We start from the raw sequence: 18,950 nt of genomic DNA, 5'->3' as shown, positions 1-18,950 counted from the left end.
TGCCGGACAAGAGAGGACCTCTCCCTCGGCTGCAAGGTACAATGCTACACTCTCTACTCACATGGATTCCGGGAATTAAAACCTTTTGCAAACATTTTGAAACCATAATATATATATATATATATATATGTATGTATATCACTATATAAATATATTTTGCAAAACAAATTTCAACGGTTGAAACCGACTGTCGGCAATTTTGGTTTCCATCAGAGAGAGTGCATCCCCAATCATTCACTTTGTCCGACAAAGGGCTAATATTGTCACTATGATCACCACTCAGGTGAATTCTCAGACTATCTCAACATATGCAGGTTTTGACCCCCTCTAAGGATCTCACTGATTGGCATATCAAAGACTTTCCAATCCGACACCTAGTGCAGTATCATAATCGAGTCTAGGGGTTAGGTGTAACATTCTAGTTTTCCCATCTATGTCCAAGGTCCAGGGCAATACTGAAATTCTGGTCTGGTTCAGGGTCTCAAGAAAACCCACACTGCATGCACCTCAGGTCTCACCTTAGCAGTTGAGACAGGCCACCCCAACCAACTTGGCGGCACATCAATGTCAGCCTTGGCAAGATAAATCTCCCCAGATCTATCCAGCGGTTGTGAAATTTCTAAACTAACACGAGTCTCATATGTATTCAGTTTAAGGGTATTATATAGAAACACACCATAATAACATGAATAAAATCTATACTTTATTCATTTACATTAAATGTCATAATGTACATCATTCTGGTTGGAGCTAAGGGCATACACTGTCTAACAGCTCCCACTTGCACTTAGGTCCAATCGGGTACAAGCTGGAGTCCCAGACTTTCCACGTGTTTCTCAAACATTTTCTGTGTTAGTGGATTAGTCAATGGGTCTGCCACATTCTCCGCTGATGCTACCTTTTAACATTAATCTTTCATAGATCCAGTGTTGTCACACAATAGTGCAATGGGTGATGCGCTGAATTCCAAATTCCAGAATAAACACCTTCATTCATTAGGTAGCCTCACTTACGACAATGTGTTCAGCTTGGGTTGTGGACTATTATTCTTACTACTTAGGATCCTTGTTTCTTGCTCTTTCAACTAATGACACACGATCCTATCGTGAAGATATAACTAGATGTAGACTTTCTATCACCTGGATCTGACTGGAAGTCGGCATCAGTATACCCCTAGATCTGTAGTGAACTACCATCGAATACCAGACAAATCTCTTTTGTCCTTCGAAGGTATTTTAGTATATTTTTTACAACAGTCCAATGTTCCTGCCCTGGGTTTGACTGGAATCTGCTTACCACACTCACTGCCTGAGAGATGTTAGGACGAGTGCACAGCATGGCATACATGATGCTTCCTACGGCTGAGGCATAGGGAACGTCCTTCATGCCCTCAATCTCTTCGGGAGTCTTGGGAGACATACCCTTGGAGAGAGTGACTCCATGCCTGAATGGAACATTTTCTTTATCGGAGTTCTCCATGCCGTATGTCTTGACTATTTTGTCAATGTAAGCAGATTGAGATAATCCTATTATCCTCTTTGATCTATCTCTATAGAGTCAAAGACCTAGTATGTAGGAGGCTTCTCCAAGATCTTTCATGGAGAATTGCTGTGAAAGCCATACTTTCACCGTAGTCAACATTCCTACATCATTCCCAATGAGTAGAATGTCATCTACATACAGAACCAGGAACATAACCTTATCACCACTGGTTTTCATGTAAACACAGGGCTTATCCGGATTTTGCTCAAAGTCAAACTGTTTGATGATAGAGTCAAACCAGATGTTCCAACTCCTAGAAGCTTGCTTAAGTCTATATATGGATCGGTTTAGTTTACATACCATGTGTTCCTGACTCGCAACTATGAAACCTTGCACTTGCTGCATATAGATATCTTCACTAAAATCTCCATTCAGGAACGCAGTTCTGACATCCATTTGCCAAATTTCATAATTATGGTACGCTGCTACAACTAGCAGGATTCTAATGGATTTAAGCATGGCCACTGGCGAAAATGTTTCTTCATAATCGATTCATTCTTTCTGAGTGTACCCTTTCGCCACAAGATGAGCCTTGTGGGTATCAACCTTACCATCGGGGCCCTTCTTCCTCTTATAAATCCATTTGCAACCAATTGCTTTTACCCCAGAGGGCGGATCTACCAGAGTCCAGACTCCATTGGTCTCCATTGAGTCCATCTTAACTCTCATGGCATCTACCCACTTCAAGGAATCTATGTCCAACATAGCTTCCGTATAAGTCACAGGATCCTCTTCACTGGTTGTGGCTTCCACCAAGTAACTTTTTTCGTCATAGCTGAAACGAATTGGAGGCCTAGAAACCTGGGTAGATCTCCAAGGTTGGTCATTAATTGGAGCTTGTGGGACATCTCTCACTACCCCTAAGCTCCCCTCATCAAGAACAACTTCTTGACGATGATTGTTCAGGATGTAATCATCTTCCAAGAAATGGGCATTTCAACTACAAAACACCTTCTGTTCTCCTAGGTCATAGAATAAGTAACCCACAAACACTTTAGGGTAGCCTATGAATAGACAACGGCAAGTCTTGGATTCCAATTTGTCAGCACTCATTCTTTTAACATGTGCCGGATAACCCCAAATCTTCAAGTGTCTCACACTTGGTTTCTTACCAGTCCAAAGCTCATAGGGAGTCTTTGAAACTGATTTGGTTGGAACCCGGTTCAGCACATATATCACAGTCTCTAATGCGTAACCCCAAAAGGATGTTGGTAATTCTGAGTGTACGAGAAGTGATTGGACCATATCCAATAAAGTCTGGTTCCTCATTTCTGACACACCATTTAGTTGTGGTGTAGCAGGAGGAGCTAGCTGTGATACTATCCCATTGTCCTTTAAGTAGTCCCTGAATTCGTCAAAGAGATACTCGCCACCTCGATCTGATCGAAGGGTCTTAATTTCTCTCACTAACTGTTTTTCGACCTCTTCTCTGAATTCTTTGAACTTTTCAAAAGATTCAGACTTATGTCTCATTAGGTACACGTAACCATACCGTGAATAATCATAAGTAAACGTTATGAAGTAAACGTGCTGGTTACGTGTCCTAACATTCATGGGACCACATACATCAGTATGTATAAAGTCAAGTGTGCTTGTCGATCTTTCAGGCTTACTATTAAATGGTCATTTCATCATCTTACCCTGAAGGCAAGGTTCACAAGTTGGAAGATCTTCTACAGTTAGAAAATTCAAAGGACTATCCTTTACCAACCTTGTAATATGATCTATGTTAATGTGGCCAAGTCGGTAATGCCACAGGCACGTGGGATTGACTGTGTCACAGGTTCTTTTTTTGGGGATATCATCCAACGTAGTTTCGGTTATGTTTGTTTCCAGAGAAGGATGGAGAACATAGAGACTATTCTCAAGTTCTTCGTATGTGAGGAATTTGTTATTTTTTTAATTGTAATCGTATTACTAAAGAGAACAGAATATCCATCTGCACACAGTTTTGAAACAGAAATCAAATTTTTCTCAAATTTGGTACATAAAGACAATCTTTTAATGTAATTAATCATTCTCTGAAACACAATTCTACAGTCCCTATGGTTGTAGCTGCAACACTTGTAGAAGTCCCCAAGTAAAGGATCACCTCTCCGTCACTTAGTCTTCTGCTTGTCCTAAATCCCTGCAACGTATTACATGCATGAGTAGAAGCCCCAGAGTCAATACACTAGGAAGCAAAAGTTACCAACAAATTGGTTTCTATGACAAAGGATTCGAGATTACCTTGTTTCTCGGTCTCTAGGTACTGAGGACAGTTCCTCTTCCAATGGTCGGCCTGGTTGCAGAAGTGACAAGAATCTGATGTTTTGTCCTTCCTCTGCCTTTTGGTCTTGCTAACTCTCTTTTGAGGCTTCTTTTTTGTCTTCCTCTTCTTCTTGCTTGATTTGCCAGCTTCAACAAGCATGGCAATGGGCTCATCCTTCTTTATCAATTCCTCGATCATCTACAACATATTGCTGAGTTCTTGGATGCTAACATTTAGTTTGTTCATGTTATAGTTCATGATGAACTGATTGAAGGAAGGTGGCAAAGAATTTAAGATGGCATCAACCTTGGTGACATGATCAAACCCGGATCCAAGAGCCTCAAGTTCATTGATGTATCCCATCATCTTAAGACAATGGTCATGAACTTGCTGGTTCTTGGACATTTGCGCGGTCATGAACTGATTCAAGACCTTCTGACGAGTAGAACGATTCTGCTCCTCATACATCATCCTCAGACTGTCCAAGATATCATTGGACAATTCGATCTGATCGAATTGTCGCTACATCGGATTATCTAAGGAGGCTATGATGTAGCACCGGGCAAGGAAATTTTTCTCTTCCCATTCTTGATAGTCTCTCCTACGGACCTTAGAAGCCCTATCACCCGGACGTTACGGGGCAGGGTTTTTAGCTACCTTGTCCAATTTCTCGGACGTCAGGACCAACATAAGGTTATGGTACTAGTCAGTGTAATTTGGGCCATTAAGTTTGTTGTCGTCCAACAATTTAGCAAATTGTCCATTTGCCATTTCTGATAAAGGGCAAAACAAATATTAGTCCACAACCTTATTTGATTCATGTTATCTACATAGATATGACTTTTAATCTATGTTCCATTTCCATTTATTCACCTCTGAGATTTCCCTCCTATCTTAGTGATAGAGACTGCGAATTATGTCTCTGGAAATGTGGGAAATCAAATAGGGTGCATGGAACCAACTATTTCAGCTGCATAACCCCACCACCTTTCTGCGAAGGATCATATCCACTCATCTTATGAGCTTTCCCTTTGGCCTCTGTTAGACAAGGTTCATTGCCATTTTAGGTTAAACCTTTCTATCCAGTGAGTGCTCACCCATCATATTCATGAATGCCAAGGTACTGTGAGAGAGTCTTCCATTTTATGATAGGCCCTTTCCTACATCGGTCTATGACGCCCCTATCATCTTATGAAACATTCCAACAGATCCAACAGATCCAACAGCAAATGGATAGCCCAATTTTATGGTGCGTTTCCTCATTACTGAAGGACCCATTTTCATGTCAATGATGGAAGGCCTTTAGAGAGTTCATCATATGAATCTCCCTATCACATGCACTCATATTTTAGTAGAGGGAACGAAATATTACGCCCTACTTTAATTTAGGTCAAACCAAAGTGGCTCTCACTGACTTTCATAAAGCCAGATTTAGATGGACCCTAAATGGCTAGGGTTCCGCACGATTCCTCCAAGCTGGTGTGGGGCCCACAACGAAGGGAGATCATCCAATGATCTTAAGGACACCATGGCAATGATGTGCACAGGAGCCACTATCGTATCAGCATGGGCCAAGTACTTATGGCCCATGAACGTTGCACATCACACATCCATACATCACATGCATGAAAACCATAATTGATCCAATCAATTAAATAGCTGTAAAACCCATAATTAAAGCCCATAAAAATTCATAATAATACTGATTAATATCATTTTGGTATATGGGCTGAATTGTAAAGAGCAGTTCGGCCCATATAGCTTTTATGCTGAAATAGGCTAAAGCAATTTTAACATATTAAAACTGGGTTTTATAGGTGTGGGCTGAAATGCATCTTGCAATTAACCATCAAATCCTGGACCCATGAGTGAAAAATTAGGGTTGAAAATAGCCTCCATCGAACCACAGATTTGGTCCAACTAGTTTGGTCCAATCTAGTTCGAAAGGGTCTAGGGTTTGATTTTTAATTCAAGAATCATGATATGAAATTAAATTACGGAAACAAGACATTCAAGAATTTGTAGGAGGGCTGTTGGTAGGACTTCTACCCTGCAAAACAAAAGTTAGATCGCAGCATGCAGTTTCTAAAACTGGAAATCGCAGATAGCCGAATCCTAATCTGCGAAAATCTCCTCCTTGTGCTTTCTGCTTCAACTTTGAATGGAATAAAATAGAAAACCTAATTTATATTAATATTACATCAAAATTGAATTCCTATACATTCCGTCTAAAAATTAAAAATAATTAATTACAGACCAAGAATGAAAAAGAACAGCAGATGCATAGATTTCTTGCGCCATTAAAGATTTCGATCTCCACCGTACGAACAACCCAAAAGTCAAGAAAAATATGCAGAACAATTCTAAATATAATTCAAATTTATAAATATTTAATTTCAAATCAATCGCCCAAAATTTGGGAACCGATTTCCTAGAAAATCGCTAATCTGCGCAAATTGGGTAGAACGCCTTCTACCCATTTGCACAGTTCCAGATCTGGTTAATTTTGGTCCAAGATTTGAACCTGGCTTTGATACCACTGAAGGGATGAGAGATCCATCATATCGATGGCCGAACCCTGCAGGTAGGTTGGGCAAAATTTCAAAAATTTCTCTCTCTCTCATGTGGGAATCACATTCCCTATTTTAGAAAACTGCATTTTCAATGATCAATCTTGAACCTAAACCAGACTAGATCTGAAACCAAAAGGGAGTAGAGGGATATACTTGATACAAAGTAGTAATAACCTCCAATGAAGGTGTTCATGCCCAAGGAAAAATTCAAAGACTACTTCCACTGAAGATGACATGGTGCAGGATGAAGCAGAATCAACAGGACGATTCTTCAGCAAGAATCGAATTCTTCAATAAGAATATGATGGAGGGCTAGTGAGCATGACTTCAGATTACTTTTTCTGCCAAAAGGTAATATCAAGAAACCTTCTTGATCGCTCCCACAGGTGGAGATCGAACTGGTATGGCCGCAAGAGCAGGAGAGAAGGAGACACTACAGTCAAACTGTGTTGTCTCTCTCTGGAAATCAACAGTCAATTAGATGATTTCTGTTGTCTACTGAGGGTTCGCCTTGCTCTCCTATTTATAGCCTTAAAGAAAGGTTCTCCTAATCCCATTAGGAGTTTCCTAATCCAAATCTTGTATTTGGATCTGGACTCTCTTTAAGAGATAAGGATAATCCCTTATCTTATCTGTAGATAAAGATTAGCCCCCTAATCTAATTAGGAGTTTCCTGATCCAAATCTTTATTTGGATCTGGGCTCTCTGAGTGGATAGGGATAATCCTTTATCCTATATGTTGATCTAAATCCCAGAACCGCCCATTTTTAATTAATCTCATTAAGCCAGTTCGAATTGGACTTTAGGCCTATTAAGTCTATCTGCTCACTTACCCTCCAAACTATTGCCCAATTGGATATCCTTGTATGGCGTGGGACCCAAACATTGATCTACACATCAGCCACATGGGTTCAGCCTAGCCTCTGTTACAAGGCCTGGCCAAATTCACTGTAGGAGGCAATGAACCCCTGAGTCCATTACCATGGGCTCTTAATGGGCCCAACATTTACACTAAATGGTCCCTGGGTCAAGCCACCTTATAAAAATGCAAGGACTGTGGGTAGATGCAAGATTAGCCCATCAGGTATTACTCTCAATGGTCTTACACTTAACCTCTCAGCCCATAATGATCAAACACTACCGGACAAGAGATGACCTCTCCCTTGGCTGCAAGGTACAATGCTGCACTCTCTACTCACATGGATCCCGGGAATTAAAACCTTTTGCAATAATTTTGAAACCATATATATATATATATATATATATATATATATATATATATATATATATATATATCACTCTATAAATATATTTTGCAAAACAAATTTCAACGGTTGAAATCGACTGCCGACAGTTTTGGTTTCCATCAGAGAGAGTGCATCCCCGATCATTCCCTTTGTCCGACAAAGGGGCTGATCCTGTCACTATGATCACCCACTCAGATGAATTCTCGGACTGTCCCAACATACCCAGGTTTTGACCCCATCTAAGGATCTCAATGATTGGCATATCAAAGACAACCCAATCCAACACCTAGTGCAGTATCATAATCGAGTCTAGGGGTTAGGTGTAACATTCTAGTTTTTTCCATCTATCTCCAAGGTCTAGGGCAATACTGGAATTCTGGTTCGGTTTAGGGTCTCAAGAAAACCCACACTGCATGCACCTCAAGTCTCACCCTAGCAGCTGAGATAGACCACTCCAACCAACTTGGCGGCACATTAGTGTCAGCCTTGGCAAGATAAATCTCCCCAGATCTATCCAACGGTTGTGAAGATTCTAAACTAACACGAGTCTCATATGTGTTCAATTTAAGGGTATTATACAGAAACACACCATAATAACATGAATCAAATATATATTTTATTCATTTATATTAAATGTCATAATGTACATCATTCTGATTGGAGTTAAGGGCATACACTGTCTAACATAGTTTTGATACACTTAATAATTTTGTAGTTATCAATCAAAAGAAAGATAATTTGGACTTTGTAACATTTTCCCTAGAAAAATAGGAAGAATTTTTGCATGGGTCTTAGATGAGTCGGCCCAATCAGATTTAGCATTTCTTTGCACTTAATTCCATTACTTGATGATGGCTTAAAGAAACACTATGAATATATGATTTGAAGTCTTATCATAATAAAAAAAATCCATGATACATCTACTAAAACCCTAATGTATACAAACATTTAAACTTCTAATATTATCAACATAGGATTTGAAGGCTCAAGTCCCAGACTATAGCTTCATTAACAACCAAACTCTTGATATGATAAAAAAACATGTAAATACATAATCCTAAACTCTAGTTCTTGTACATGTATATGCCAAAGAACACAACAATGAACACAATGGTTAAGAGCGTCATGGTCTTCAACCCTTTAGTAACTACTTGTTGGGAGGATTCCACAGCCTTCAAATAGTCTAGATCAACTACCAATTTTTGAAGTCTCCAATACGGTTATCTAGATTAATCATTGTTGAGCTAGCTTCATTAGAATAGTTTGTGGGAACTGCCCATTGAAAAATATCGCATGGCCCAAGTACGTTTCAATTCCATGAATACATTCAAATACATTGTAGGTCAGCAACCCATCATTGTAATAATTAAAGATCATACAATGTGAATTAACTGAATTACTTACAAGACTAATTAGGTAGCTGTAAAATATCCCTATTTGGATTCAAACATGTTTTCAACACCCGAGTCGTAACTTTCTTTCCACATTTACAATCCTTTAGCTTGTATTTAAGGTACCTAACATGTTGACTATCACATGTGGACTGAGAAAGTGAGAAGAAGACATCCTGCACACCATGTGAATATTCATTGCAAACCATTCTAATCGAAGTAAAAAAACTAACTAAATAATAGATGATACAAATGAATGAAAACAGTTTAAAAGCCACATTAATGCAAGAAGAGAAACAACAAGTAGACAGCCATAAACGAAGAGGGAAAGAGTATGAAAGATATGAAGGGAATGTGACATAACCTTAAAACCTAATGCTTTCAAGAATTGGTTACAGTTGTTCATTCAACAAGAGAGCCCTTCTTCACTCATTTAGCGATGAAGAACCCTTCTTCATTCGTTCGACCCACTTCTTTTCGTTGAAGAGGAAAGAACCCTACCTTTTAACGTTTAAAAGAAAAGGGTAAAATGGTCTCAAAAATATTACAAAGGGTAGTTTGCCATTTTGGAAATAGTTAAGTTGCAGATGATGTCACATAATACACATAACTAACGACTGAGGCACTAAATTGGGACATTTTGGAAGTTCAAGTATTGGATTGACATGTTTTGAAGTTCAGGAACTAAAGTGAGACTAGGCCCAAAGTATAAAGTACTAATCTGCAATTTTCCTTTTTTTGCCTGAGAAAGGTTTCCTAATAAAGGGGTCATAATAGGGACGACTAACCTGTTTTGCCATCTCTAGGGATAAAAATGTCTAAAATGCCCATGTAGTTACTTTTGACAAAAATGTTTATTTTCCAAATTTTCTCTTCATATGAATCACTACCTCAAACCCTTTCAATCTCTTTTATGAAATTGATTTATTTTCTAAATTTGCCCTTCATATCAATCACTCAAAAGTAAAGCTACAACTTTAAATTCTCTTTTTATATTGTTCATAAAGTTTGTATTGTTTATTTCATAGAAACCAGTCTCAATAATAATTTTATGGGTATTTTAGACATTTTCATGGCTCTTGTTAAAAGATTCTAACAGAGGGAGTCTATTTGCAACTGTACTAGAAAGTTGAAGGGAGATGATTACAATTACTAAACTTCAGGAAAAGTTTCAGCAATGATTAGAAAGTTTAGGGGAGGTGTCAACAATTTACCCTTTAAATTTTAATTCTAAGGCTAGATGTCTATTCAAGAGAGTTTATACGGTTGGCTTGAATTACAAGAACTGTCATAATCATCATCATCTAAGCCTTGTTCCAATTCTATGGGTTGGCTATATGAACGCGTTACTCCCTTGGTATTTACTGCCAATCCTTCATTAAACTACGAATTTATGATTGAATTACAAGATCAAGATTAAATGGTATCTTGGTTATAAGAATGTTGTCATTGAGTTAGATTCTATCATATTCATCTATTGATTGTATACTTGCTTTATTTTGGTGTAGGTAATAGATTTTTTAAATTGTAAAAGTCATAAAAATTTTTGGGAAATTATACTTAGGTACCTTGTGCTTTGGGGGTAATGACACTAAAGAAAACTTTCAAATTTGACAACCAAATACTCTTAAATTTCAAAAGCCAACACTTAAATCTAACATCATTAATCAACATTACAGTGAGTAGTAGAATTACCAAACTGCCCATTTTAGACTCCGTTTTATGCAGTCCTAATAATGAATTTGAGATGGCTCCTCGTGAAACAATCTCATAAAGTATGTGAATGATAGTTTTAGGATTTTGAAATGTTTCAAAGGTGCATATGACATCATGTGTCACAAATAATTAATGGCTGGACTTGAATGTTGATTTTTGAAAGTTCAAGGTATTTGATTGTGGTACTTGAAAATTGCTCGGTACACTAGGCTCCCACCTTTATGGGTCTGAGAGGGATAGATGTACACAGCCCTACCCTTCACATACAAAGAGTTGAAAATTGAGGCCCTTAATTAAATGTCACTATCCCAAAATACAAGGCACCTATCTGTAAATTTTCCTAAAAATTACATAAAATTTATGGTAGTTGTTAGTGAGAAGTTTTGGCTAAAATTTCATCTAATTTGGCTTTGTGATGTTACTATATTTAATATATTCTACATAGGGGTGTCAATTAGACTGGATTTGATCCAATCCGATCCAGTCCAATGTGAGTCCATTATAAATGGGTCAGGTCCAGTCCAATCCAATGAATATTTTGGATCATTTTGAATCGGTCCAATTCAATGTTTTGACCGTCCAATTTGTTCAAATTCATTTTGATTCAGATCGATTTCAATGCCTGGTCCATTGATACCTATATTCTTATCTTATATCAATGGACCAGATATTGGCTTAATCCAATATAAATTTATTATGGACAGACCAGGTCTAATCCAATCTAATAAATATTTTGCACTGCATTGGTCCAATCCAATGTCTTATTGGCTTGTCCAATCCATTCAAATTGAGTTTGGACTGGATGGGGTCCAATCCAAAATTGGTTTATTGACACCCTTAATTCTACACATAATTATTTATAAATATGTTAAAATTTTTATAAAGAACTTCTCATTCCCTTGGGAGAATGAAAAATAAGGCTATATATGTTTGGTTTGAAGGAAAAGGTAAGGAAACCTATATAAGATTTGTAAAGATTTCCCTACCTTTCCCTACTTTTTCCTTCAAACCAAACACAATGCAAGAGTTCAACTATAGTGCATTCATTAAATTGATTCAACCAATTACGTTAAATCCAGATATCAACCAATTATGTTAAAATCTACATACTTTTTATTTATTCATGTTTTACAAAGTCTACTTTTATTTATTCAACCAATCACATGATTTGATGCAGGGTGTAGTGCAGCAGATACACTATGAATTTTACCTAAACATAATTCAGTCACAGTGATTCTGATATGTGTATGTGGAGACCTACCTTTCCCTACTTTTTCCTTCGAACCAAACACAGCCTAATCGAATATTAACAGAGAGGGAGCCTGGAGGCATGACCTGTGTAGACTGATATGTGTATGCGGAGACCCACCTATAGACAACACAGGCTGTCGGATGTGGACAGCCAAAATTTTCTCACCGTCCAAAGTGATCAGCGTGACCCATTCATTTCTATCCATTAATGAGAGGGTGATAACCGTGCGGGTCCTGCTGTGTTCAACCTATTCGCCCCAAAAAAATGAAATTTCAGAGATCGTGTTTCAGACTTTCAGTGCTCTTTACCGTTCATGCCTTTTTTAATTCAAATGGATCGAAGAAATATTTCTTCTCAATTCTCAATCAGAAGATACTAGTAAGCAACTTCAGTTAGCACCGAAATGAAAACTAGACCAATTTGGTCTCAGATAATTATGCATTTTTTTCTTCTTAATGGATCAAAGCTTCCTCTCGATTCGAAAATAATAACCAATTCCAGACTTCCGGTGTCTTAACGAGAGACTATTCAAATAAGATTTCATTTAAAATTTAATGTGATCATGGGTGGATTTCAAGAAACCGTTAAACGTAAAAGCTTAGATTGGTGAGGTTCCTGTTTTAATTCTTTAACATGCCCCTCACGTCAAAGTCCAAGCTATGACGTTAGAGTTACAGTTCACAGTACTATAATGTTTAATATCTGATGCAGAAAACTTGCTACAGACATCACCAGATAGCACTTCTGTTGGTGCCAGGATAGACCTGGAAAAAGTAATGCTCATTGCCTTATCTCTCGCATCTAACTATAACAGAATGATTAATGTTGATGTCTAAGCTGATCGATTAATCCATGGTTGCATCCGCATGGTGAAGTAAGCAATTCCAGTGTTGGACAATAATGATAAATTCGTCTCGTCTTTATTCTCCTTGATCTTTTTCCTCTACGAAATAAACTTGAATTCTGAACTGGTAGATCCAAGCAAGACCCTGAAAAGGATTCATTGATCGAAAATGCTCAAATTAGTAGCTAAATAGCAACAGAATATGGATCTCAAATTCTCAATTGTAAAATGTAAAAAACTGCAGACCCTGTTTATTCGTACTACCTGCTTCTGGAGTCTTCGTTGTGAAAACCATCGTCGAAGTTCTGATAGTAGCTCTCAGCGTCGTAATGAAACGTTAAGGGCTTGGATCCACAGATGCTCTTGCTTTCTCTCACTAGTTTTCTGAGAAGATTTCGCCACTTTTGGCTTCTGCTGGTACTACTGAACGCAGGAACACGAGAGTATTCCTTGTGGGAATGGAGACATGACGGAGGTGCCACACAACTGGAGAAGTAGAACAACCGCCGGAAATAGGTCAGACTGATCTCCATCCGTATACCGGTATGAAAATTCTCCGGCTATCCGGCCGGTGCGTTGCCACAGAACCTATGCAGGAGGTTTCGTTCGCAACAATATCATATGAGGGAGAGAAGTATGGCTTTTTATTGAAGAACAACCTGGAAGCAGAGGAATCTCTGGGTTTCTCTTTCTTGATGCCCATGTGCCATGTCATGTGGGTATAGCTCTCAAAGGGTCGGGTCTGGTTCAGGAGAGGGTGAACCAGATCAGTCTCAAACCAAAAATTAATCGGTTCCATAAAATTGACCCCGAACAAAACCAATTAATACTATGGCAATACTTGGTTCGTACTACATTAGAGGGCATGCGTCCTACCACCTGATTTGTAGATCTAAACACAAAATTCTAAAGGCTAAACCCTAAAATTTAAACTTTAAACCTAAGCCTAAACCCTAATTTTAAATCTTAAACCCTAAATTCCTAAAATTCAAACTCAAAACCTTTTTCCTAAGCTCTAAAATTAAATCTTAAACCTTAAATTCCTAAAATCCAAATTCTAAACTCTAAGCCCTAACCTTGCATCTTAAATCCTAAAACCCTAAAGTATCTATTAGATTCGCCTTCGGTTAGATCTATAAACTCTAGACTCTAAGCCCTTAAAAACCTAAACCTAAATCTTAAACCCTAAATTCTAAAATTTAAACTCAAATCTTCAAATCCTAAGTCATAAACCCATAAACCCAAACCTAAAACCTATAATTAATGTGCAAAATGGTTAGTGTAAGACGCATGTCCTCCAACATGGTAGGAACCAGGTATTTCTATAAATACTAAACGTGTTTATATGTTAATAAAATATATGTTTTAGCCATAATTATCTTATATAATGTCTATGGAATTCAAACTGTTTTTTTATAAGATAATGTTATAACATTGTCCTGAAGGCTGTGTTTGGTTACAGTGCAAATTTATTTGCACTAGTACAAATGCATGGGAGTGCAAATGAAAAAACAATGCAAATTTTCATTTAATTTTATTTTGGGTTTTACTTTATTCTGTCCCATGTCTTAATTTACTTCATTTGTACTGTAATCAAACAAAATAAATTAAAATTTAAAACAAAAATAGGTCAAAATTTGCACTCAAATTATTTGCACTGCCATAGATTTACAGCAGTACAAATTTATTTGCATTGCAGCCAAACATAGCCGAAACAATAAAATTAAAGCTTTTGATGTATTGATGTGGCCCCACATTGAATTAGATGAAATGACCTCTTAGTGGGGCACAACAAAAAACCTAAGGCCTGATTTGGTTCACGGGAATAGGGGTTTGGAATCGGAATTGGAATGGGCTATTCCGATTTCAACTGTTTGGTTGGGTGGAATTGGAATCCCATTCCCATTCCTACTGGAATGGCATTCCCCCATTTGAAGGAATGGCCATTCCCTGTCATTTTCTTGGGAATGAAATCCTATTCCTGTTAATTCCAATTTCCATCCCATTTTTGTCTAAACCAAACATATTATGAGAATGGACCATTCCGATTCCGATTCCAACTATAAACCAAACGGACCCTAAGATCATTTTCATTTTGGCCTGGCATTACACCAGTAACCTCTATGAAATTTATCCTTGAGGGCATAAAATAGAATAAAAATTAAAAGAAAAGAAATGTTAATAAATTATTAATTATATAATTGACTCAAGTCTTAATCGGTTCGAAACAACAAAAACCAATCTCAAATAACATAACTAGAACCATTCGGTCAATTCGATTCTATGGCAAAGACCCTCCCTGACAGCTCTGGTTGTAGGCCTTACCCACGTTTCTATTCTATCATTCTATCATTCTATAGCACTTTAAAAATATATTTATCATATATTTATTGCATAACAAAAACCAGAAAATTTGTGAAGGTGATATGCTCAACGTCTAAATAAAAATAATGTTAAATAAATTCCAAGGCCCCTAACCGATTCATGTGTAGGAGCTTCATTTGATGGTGATCTCTACAGTAAAAGCTTCGTGGGGACGCCATCCCTTTGTCGTCTTTCCTTCTTCTATGCCAAGAAATGAGACAGACGTACTCTGTCGTGTAGACACTGCATATGGTTCAACCAAAAGATGTCTCACACTTACCTCTCCATTATCGTCTTCTTATTGCTATGGATTCCTTCTCTCCAAAGTGACCGTACTGGGATAAGAAGACTACTAGATACAGACGGCACTAAAATCAATCCACGACATTCAAATCATCGTCACCTTCTTCTTTCTTTTGTTTATTAAACTTTGGGTTGAGACTTGAGGGATCATCAGTCAGTCAAGTACTCAAGAGAACGGTGGACCAAGTTCATCTTCTTCGTTGTCCCCCAAACACCTTAGGTTACACGTTGGTTGGTAATTGGACGTACGTTTTGTTCATGGTATGGGGTAATGGCTTAGGACCGAGTGCAAAAATAACAACCAAGACCACATAATTATAAGGTTGGACTGCTGGAGATAAGACATCCACTAGTTGGAGAAATCGAATGTAGACACTTCGACCAACCGACCCTACGGCCTTTTCCCACATATCTTATGCTTATGCCTGACATTGTGTGGCTTCCTTAGTTTTGAGTTCGGCTTCTGTTGGGGCAACTGGGTGGTCGCACCGTTTGAGCTTATAATCTTGCATTGGGAATATCTCCCTTAATAAATCACATAATTATAGAGATATTTTCAATGTAAGACTGTAAAGCTTGTTATAACGGGTTTTGCCTTAATCGAAGCCCGGACTCCTTAATTTTTGACTTTTTCGAAGTAATATTTCAAAAACCAACTAGAACTAAAACCATTTTGACCATCAGCTTTTAGGTTAGTGGTTTGACCTTTCATTCTAAACAGATGATTCATTGTAATATAAAAAATAAAATAATTAAATAATTAAACAAAAAATAGTTGAATTGAATGGATCAATAATTTGATCGCTAGGATAAGTGGATCATTAATCAAGTCAACAGTTTTTTACAAAAAACGATTACAAGAGTAAAACTATTTCTGGTCCAAACAGTGTGACCATCCGAATCAATAACAGTTCAGAAACCATGCTTTGGGGTATGGGGCCGATATTTGCAGCGCTGTCACGCACTGTTCACTTAACTGGAAATTGACTCATGAATATTTTGGAAACTGAACCGATCTTATTGGTTTTTAATATTAATTCAGTTATTTGGTTTTAGTTCAGTTTCTTGATTTCTCAGTTTCTTATGGGCACCTCTACTGCGACAATTAGTACATTGGCAGCCTATAATTTAGGTCAAAATCTGGCCCCGGCTGGCCCCATAATTAGGCAGCACATGCATGGGCCATAACTTGAGCAGTGCCTAATCTTATTTTCTGTACAAATTATATGCCTAGGTGGAAGGGATTCAAGACAAGTCCAGACCCACATATGTGATGATACCATCCCACATCAGTCATAACAAACATACGGCTGCCATCAGGGTTTCTGACTCGTTATTTATCATTGTTTTCACAGCCCGTTACACAGTGATCATGTTCAGCTAATCTGAATTTCATAAAGACAATGTGATGATACCATCCCACATCAGTCATAACAAACATACGGCTGCCATCAGGGTTTCTAACTCGTTATTTATCATTGTTTTCACAGCCCGTTACACAGTGATCATGTTCAGCTAATCTGAATTTCATAAAGACAGCACAGGCTGTTGAATGGATACAGTCAAATTTTTTCCCTCCATAGGCATATGATTACTAAAATTTGCCAGCTGGCAGAACAAGAGTAGACTAGGTTGGAAGTTGGATCACATGGCCCAAAGTGTTAGGCTAAAATTTATTGAATTCATGCTGGGGCAGCTAGGCATGGTTATCACACTTGGTTTTCCTCTCTGGGTTCAGTTCCATTGGACTCAGGAAATATTTGTCACCAGTCAAACTGGCCAGCTCCTTGGGTCTTAACAACAAAACCCATATAAGCATACTTCAGCTCTGAAGACACACCAACTCTGATCTAATATAATTTTAGAAATTTCAAAAAGAAAAAAAAACAAATTAAAAACACTTGAAACCCTAAAAACCACTATTAGTTTGTTTGGTTAAAATTATCAGGAATGGGAGATCTAGCTGGCCTGAAAGATGAATCTGCAGATATATAACACTATCATCGGAGAGAGATGATGGAAGAGGAGGAACATTGCAATGGAACCCTAGATCGTCATCTTCATTGTCATTATCATCTTATTGTTGCCATTGGTAGTCCGGGTTGTCATGCCCATTGACGAGGTTAATCTTTATATCCTAATTTGATTTCCATTGAAGTAGGATAGAATCTCGATATAGCACCAATATAAGTGAAACGAATAAATCACAAAGAATAAGACAATAATGACAGGCAGGCAACACTACTATCTAACACGGATGGGTCTGGACTATGGAGTGTGCCTGTATCCATATAGAAAGTTAATCTCACCATATTCTCTAGTTGAATACAATCCCTCCACTCTCTACATCCCTTCAAATAATCATTCAACCTAAAAGCTTAAATTGTTTAATAAATAAGGTCCCTAAATAGATATCTATTCTTTAACACGTTTCCTCACATAAAAGCCAATTGGTCTTTAAGTTTGGACAAGCACAGGCCCTAGGGCTGACAAGAATCGAACACTAGACCATTTGGTTAAATAGGCTTTAATACTATGTCAAGTAACCATTCAACCTAAAAGCTTAAGTTGTTAGATTTAACAATTATCTCAAGCTATTAGGTTGAATGATTTCTTGAGATGGTATCAAAGCTTATTTGACCAAATGGTATGGTGTTCAATCCTCATTGCCCCCATTATATCTTTGGTGGGTTTCAATTTTCATCCTACAACTTTTTAATTGAAAATATCACACTAATGAACTCCGCAATCAAAAGTTTATAGTTCTGATCAACTAATGGTAGAAACGCACCAAATGTCTACAACTATCACTATGTCTGTTAATGATACCCTGAAATCCGTGACTCGATCTGACATCCAATCTGATTAGCTCAGATTCGGATTTGACTCCATCCTATCTGATTAAAATCTGAATCTGATTATATTATAATAATTATTGATTTTAACATATAAATTTTATATAATTATATTTAAAACTATAAAAATATATATTTTTATATATTATATTTTATACAAATTTATCTCTCTCTCTATATACATATATAAAATAAATTCAGTATGTTATATTTACATGATTACATTAATTTATTTTATATATAAAAGTTGAAAGTAATTAACTTTTTAATTTTTTTGTATATTAAAAATATTAAAGATGAGTCGAATTAAATCCAAATCCAATCAGAGTCCCTTAGTATTTGAATTAAAATTGTAATTCCTGATTTCAGATTAAATATTCGGATACAAATTTTCAATAATCGGATCAAATTCAAATTTTAATGAATCCAATTCAAATCTGAACTATTCACAGCCTACCTATTATCAAGTGTATTTATGTTATTAACTAAATATTCGGATACAAATTTTCAATAATCGGATCAAATTCAAATTTTAATGAATCCAATTCAAATCTGAACTATTCACAGCCTACCTATTATCAAGTGTATTTATGTTATTATCAAGTTTGCCCT

At 37.2% G+C, this 18,950-nt stretch overlaps 1 non-coding gene across 1 annotated transcript; it reads right to left on the bottom strand.

The window, feature by feature from the left end:
- Positions 1 to 12,485: 12,485 nt before the first annotated feature.
- Positions 12,486 to 13,428, bottom strand: LOC104588456 (uncharacterized). Its single transcript, XR_016081335.1, has 2 exons — positions 13,081 to 13,428; positions 12,486 to 12,961 (listed from the first exon to the last, which is right to left on the bottom strand). It is a non-coding gene; the product is annotated as an uncharacterized LOC104588456 (transcript).
- Positions 13,429 to 18,950: the final 5,522 nt, after the last annotated feature.

Source organism: Nelumbo nucifera, chromosome 1 (assembly GCF_055504915.1).
Source record: "Nelumbo nucifera cultivar China Antique chromosome 1, China Antique-T2T, whole genome shotgun sequence".
In the NCBI taxonomy this organism is placed as follows: Eukaryota; Viridiplantae; Streptophyta; class Magnoliopsida; order Proteales; family Nelumbonaceae; genus Nelumbo; species Nelumbo nucifera.
Note: the sequence above shows the minus strand (reverse complement) of the source record. Positions and strands in the feature narration are given on the sequence as shown.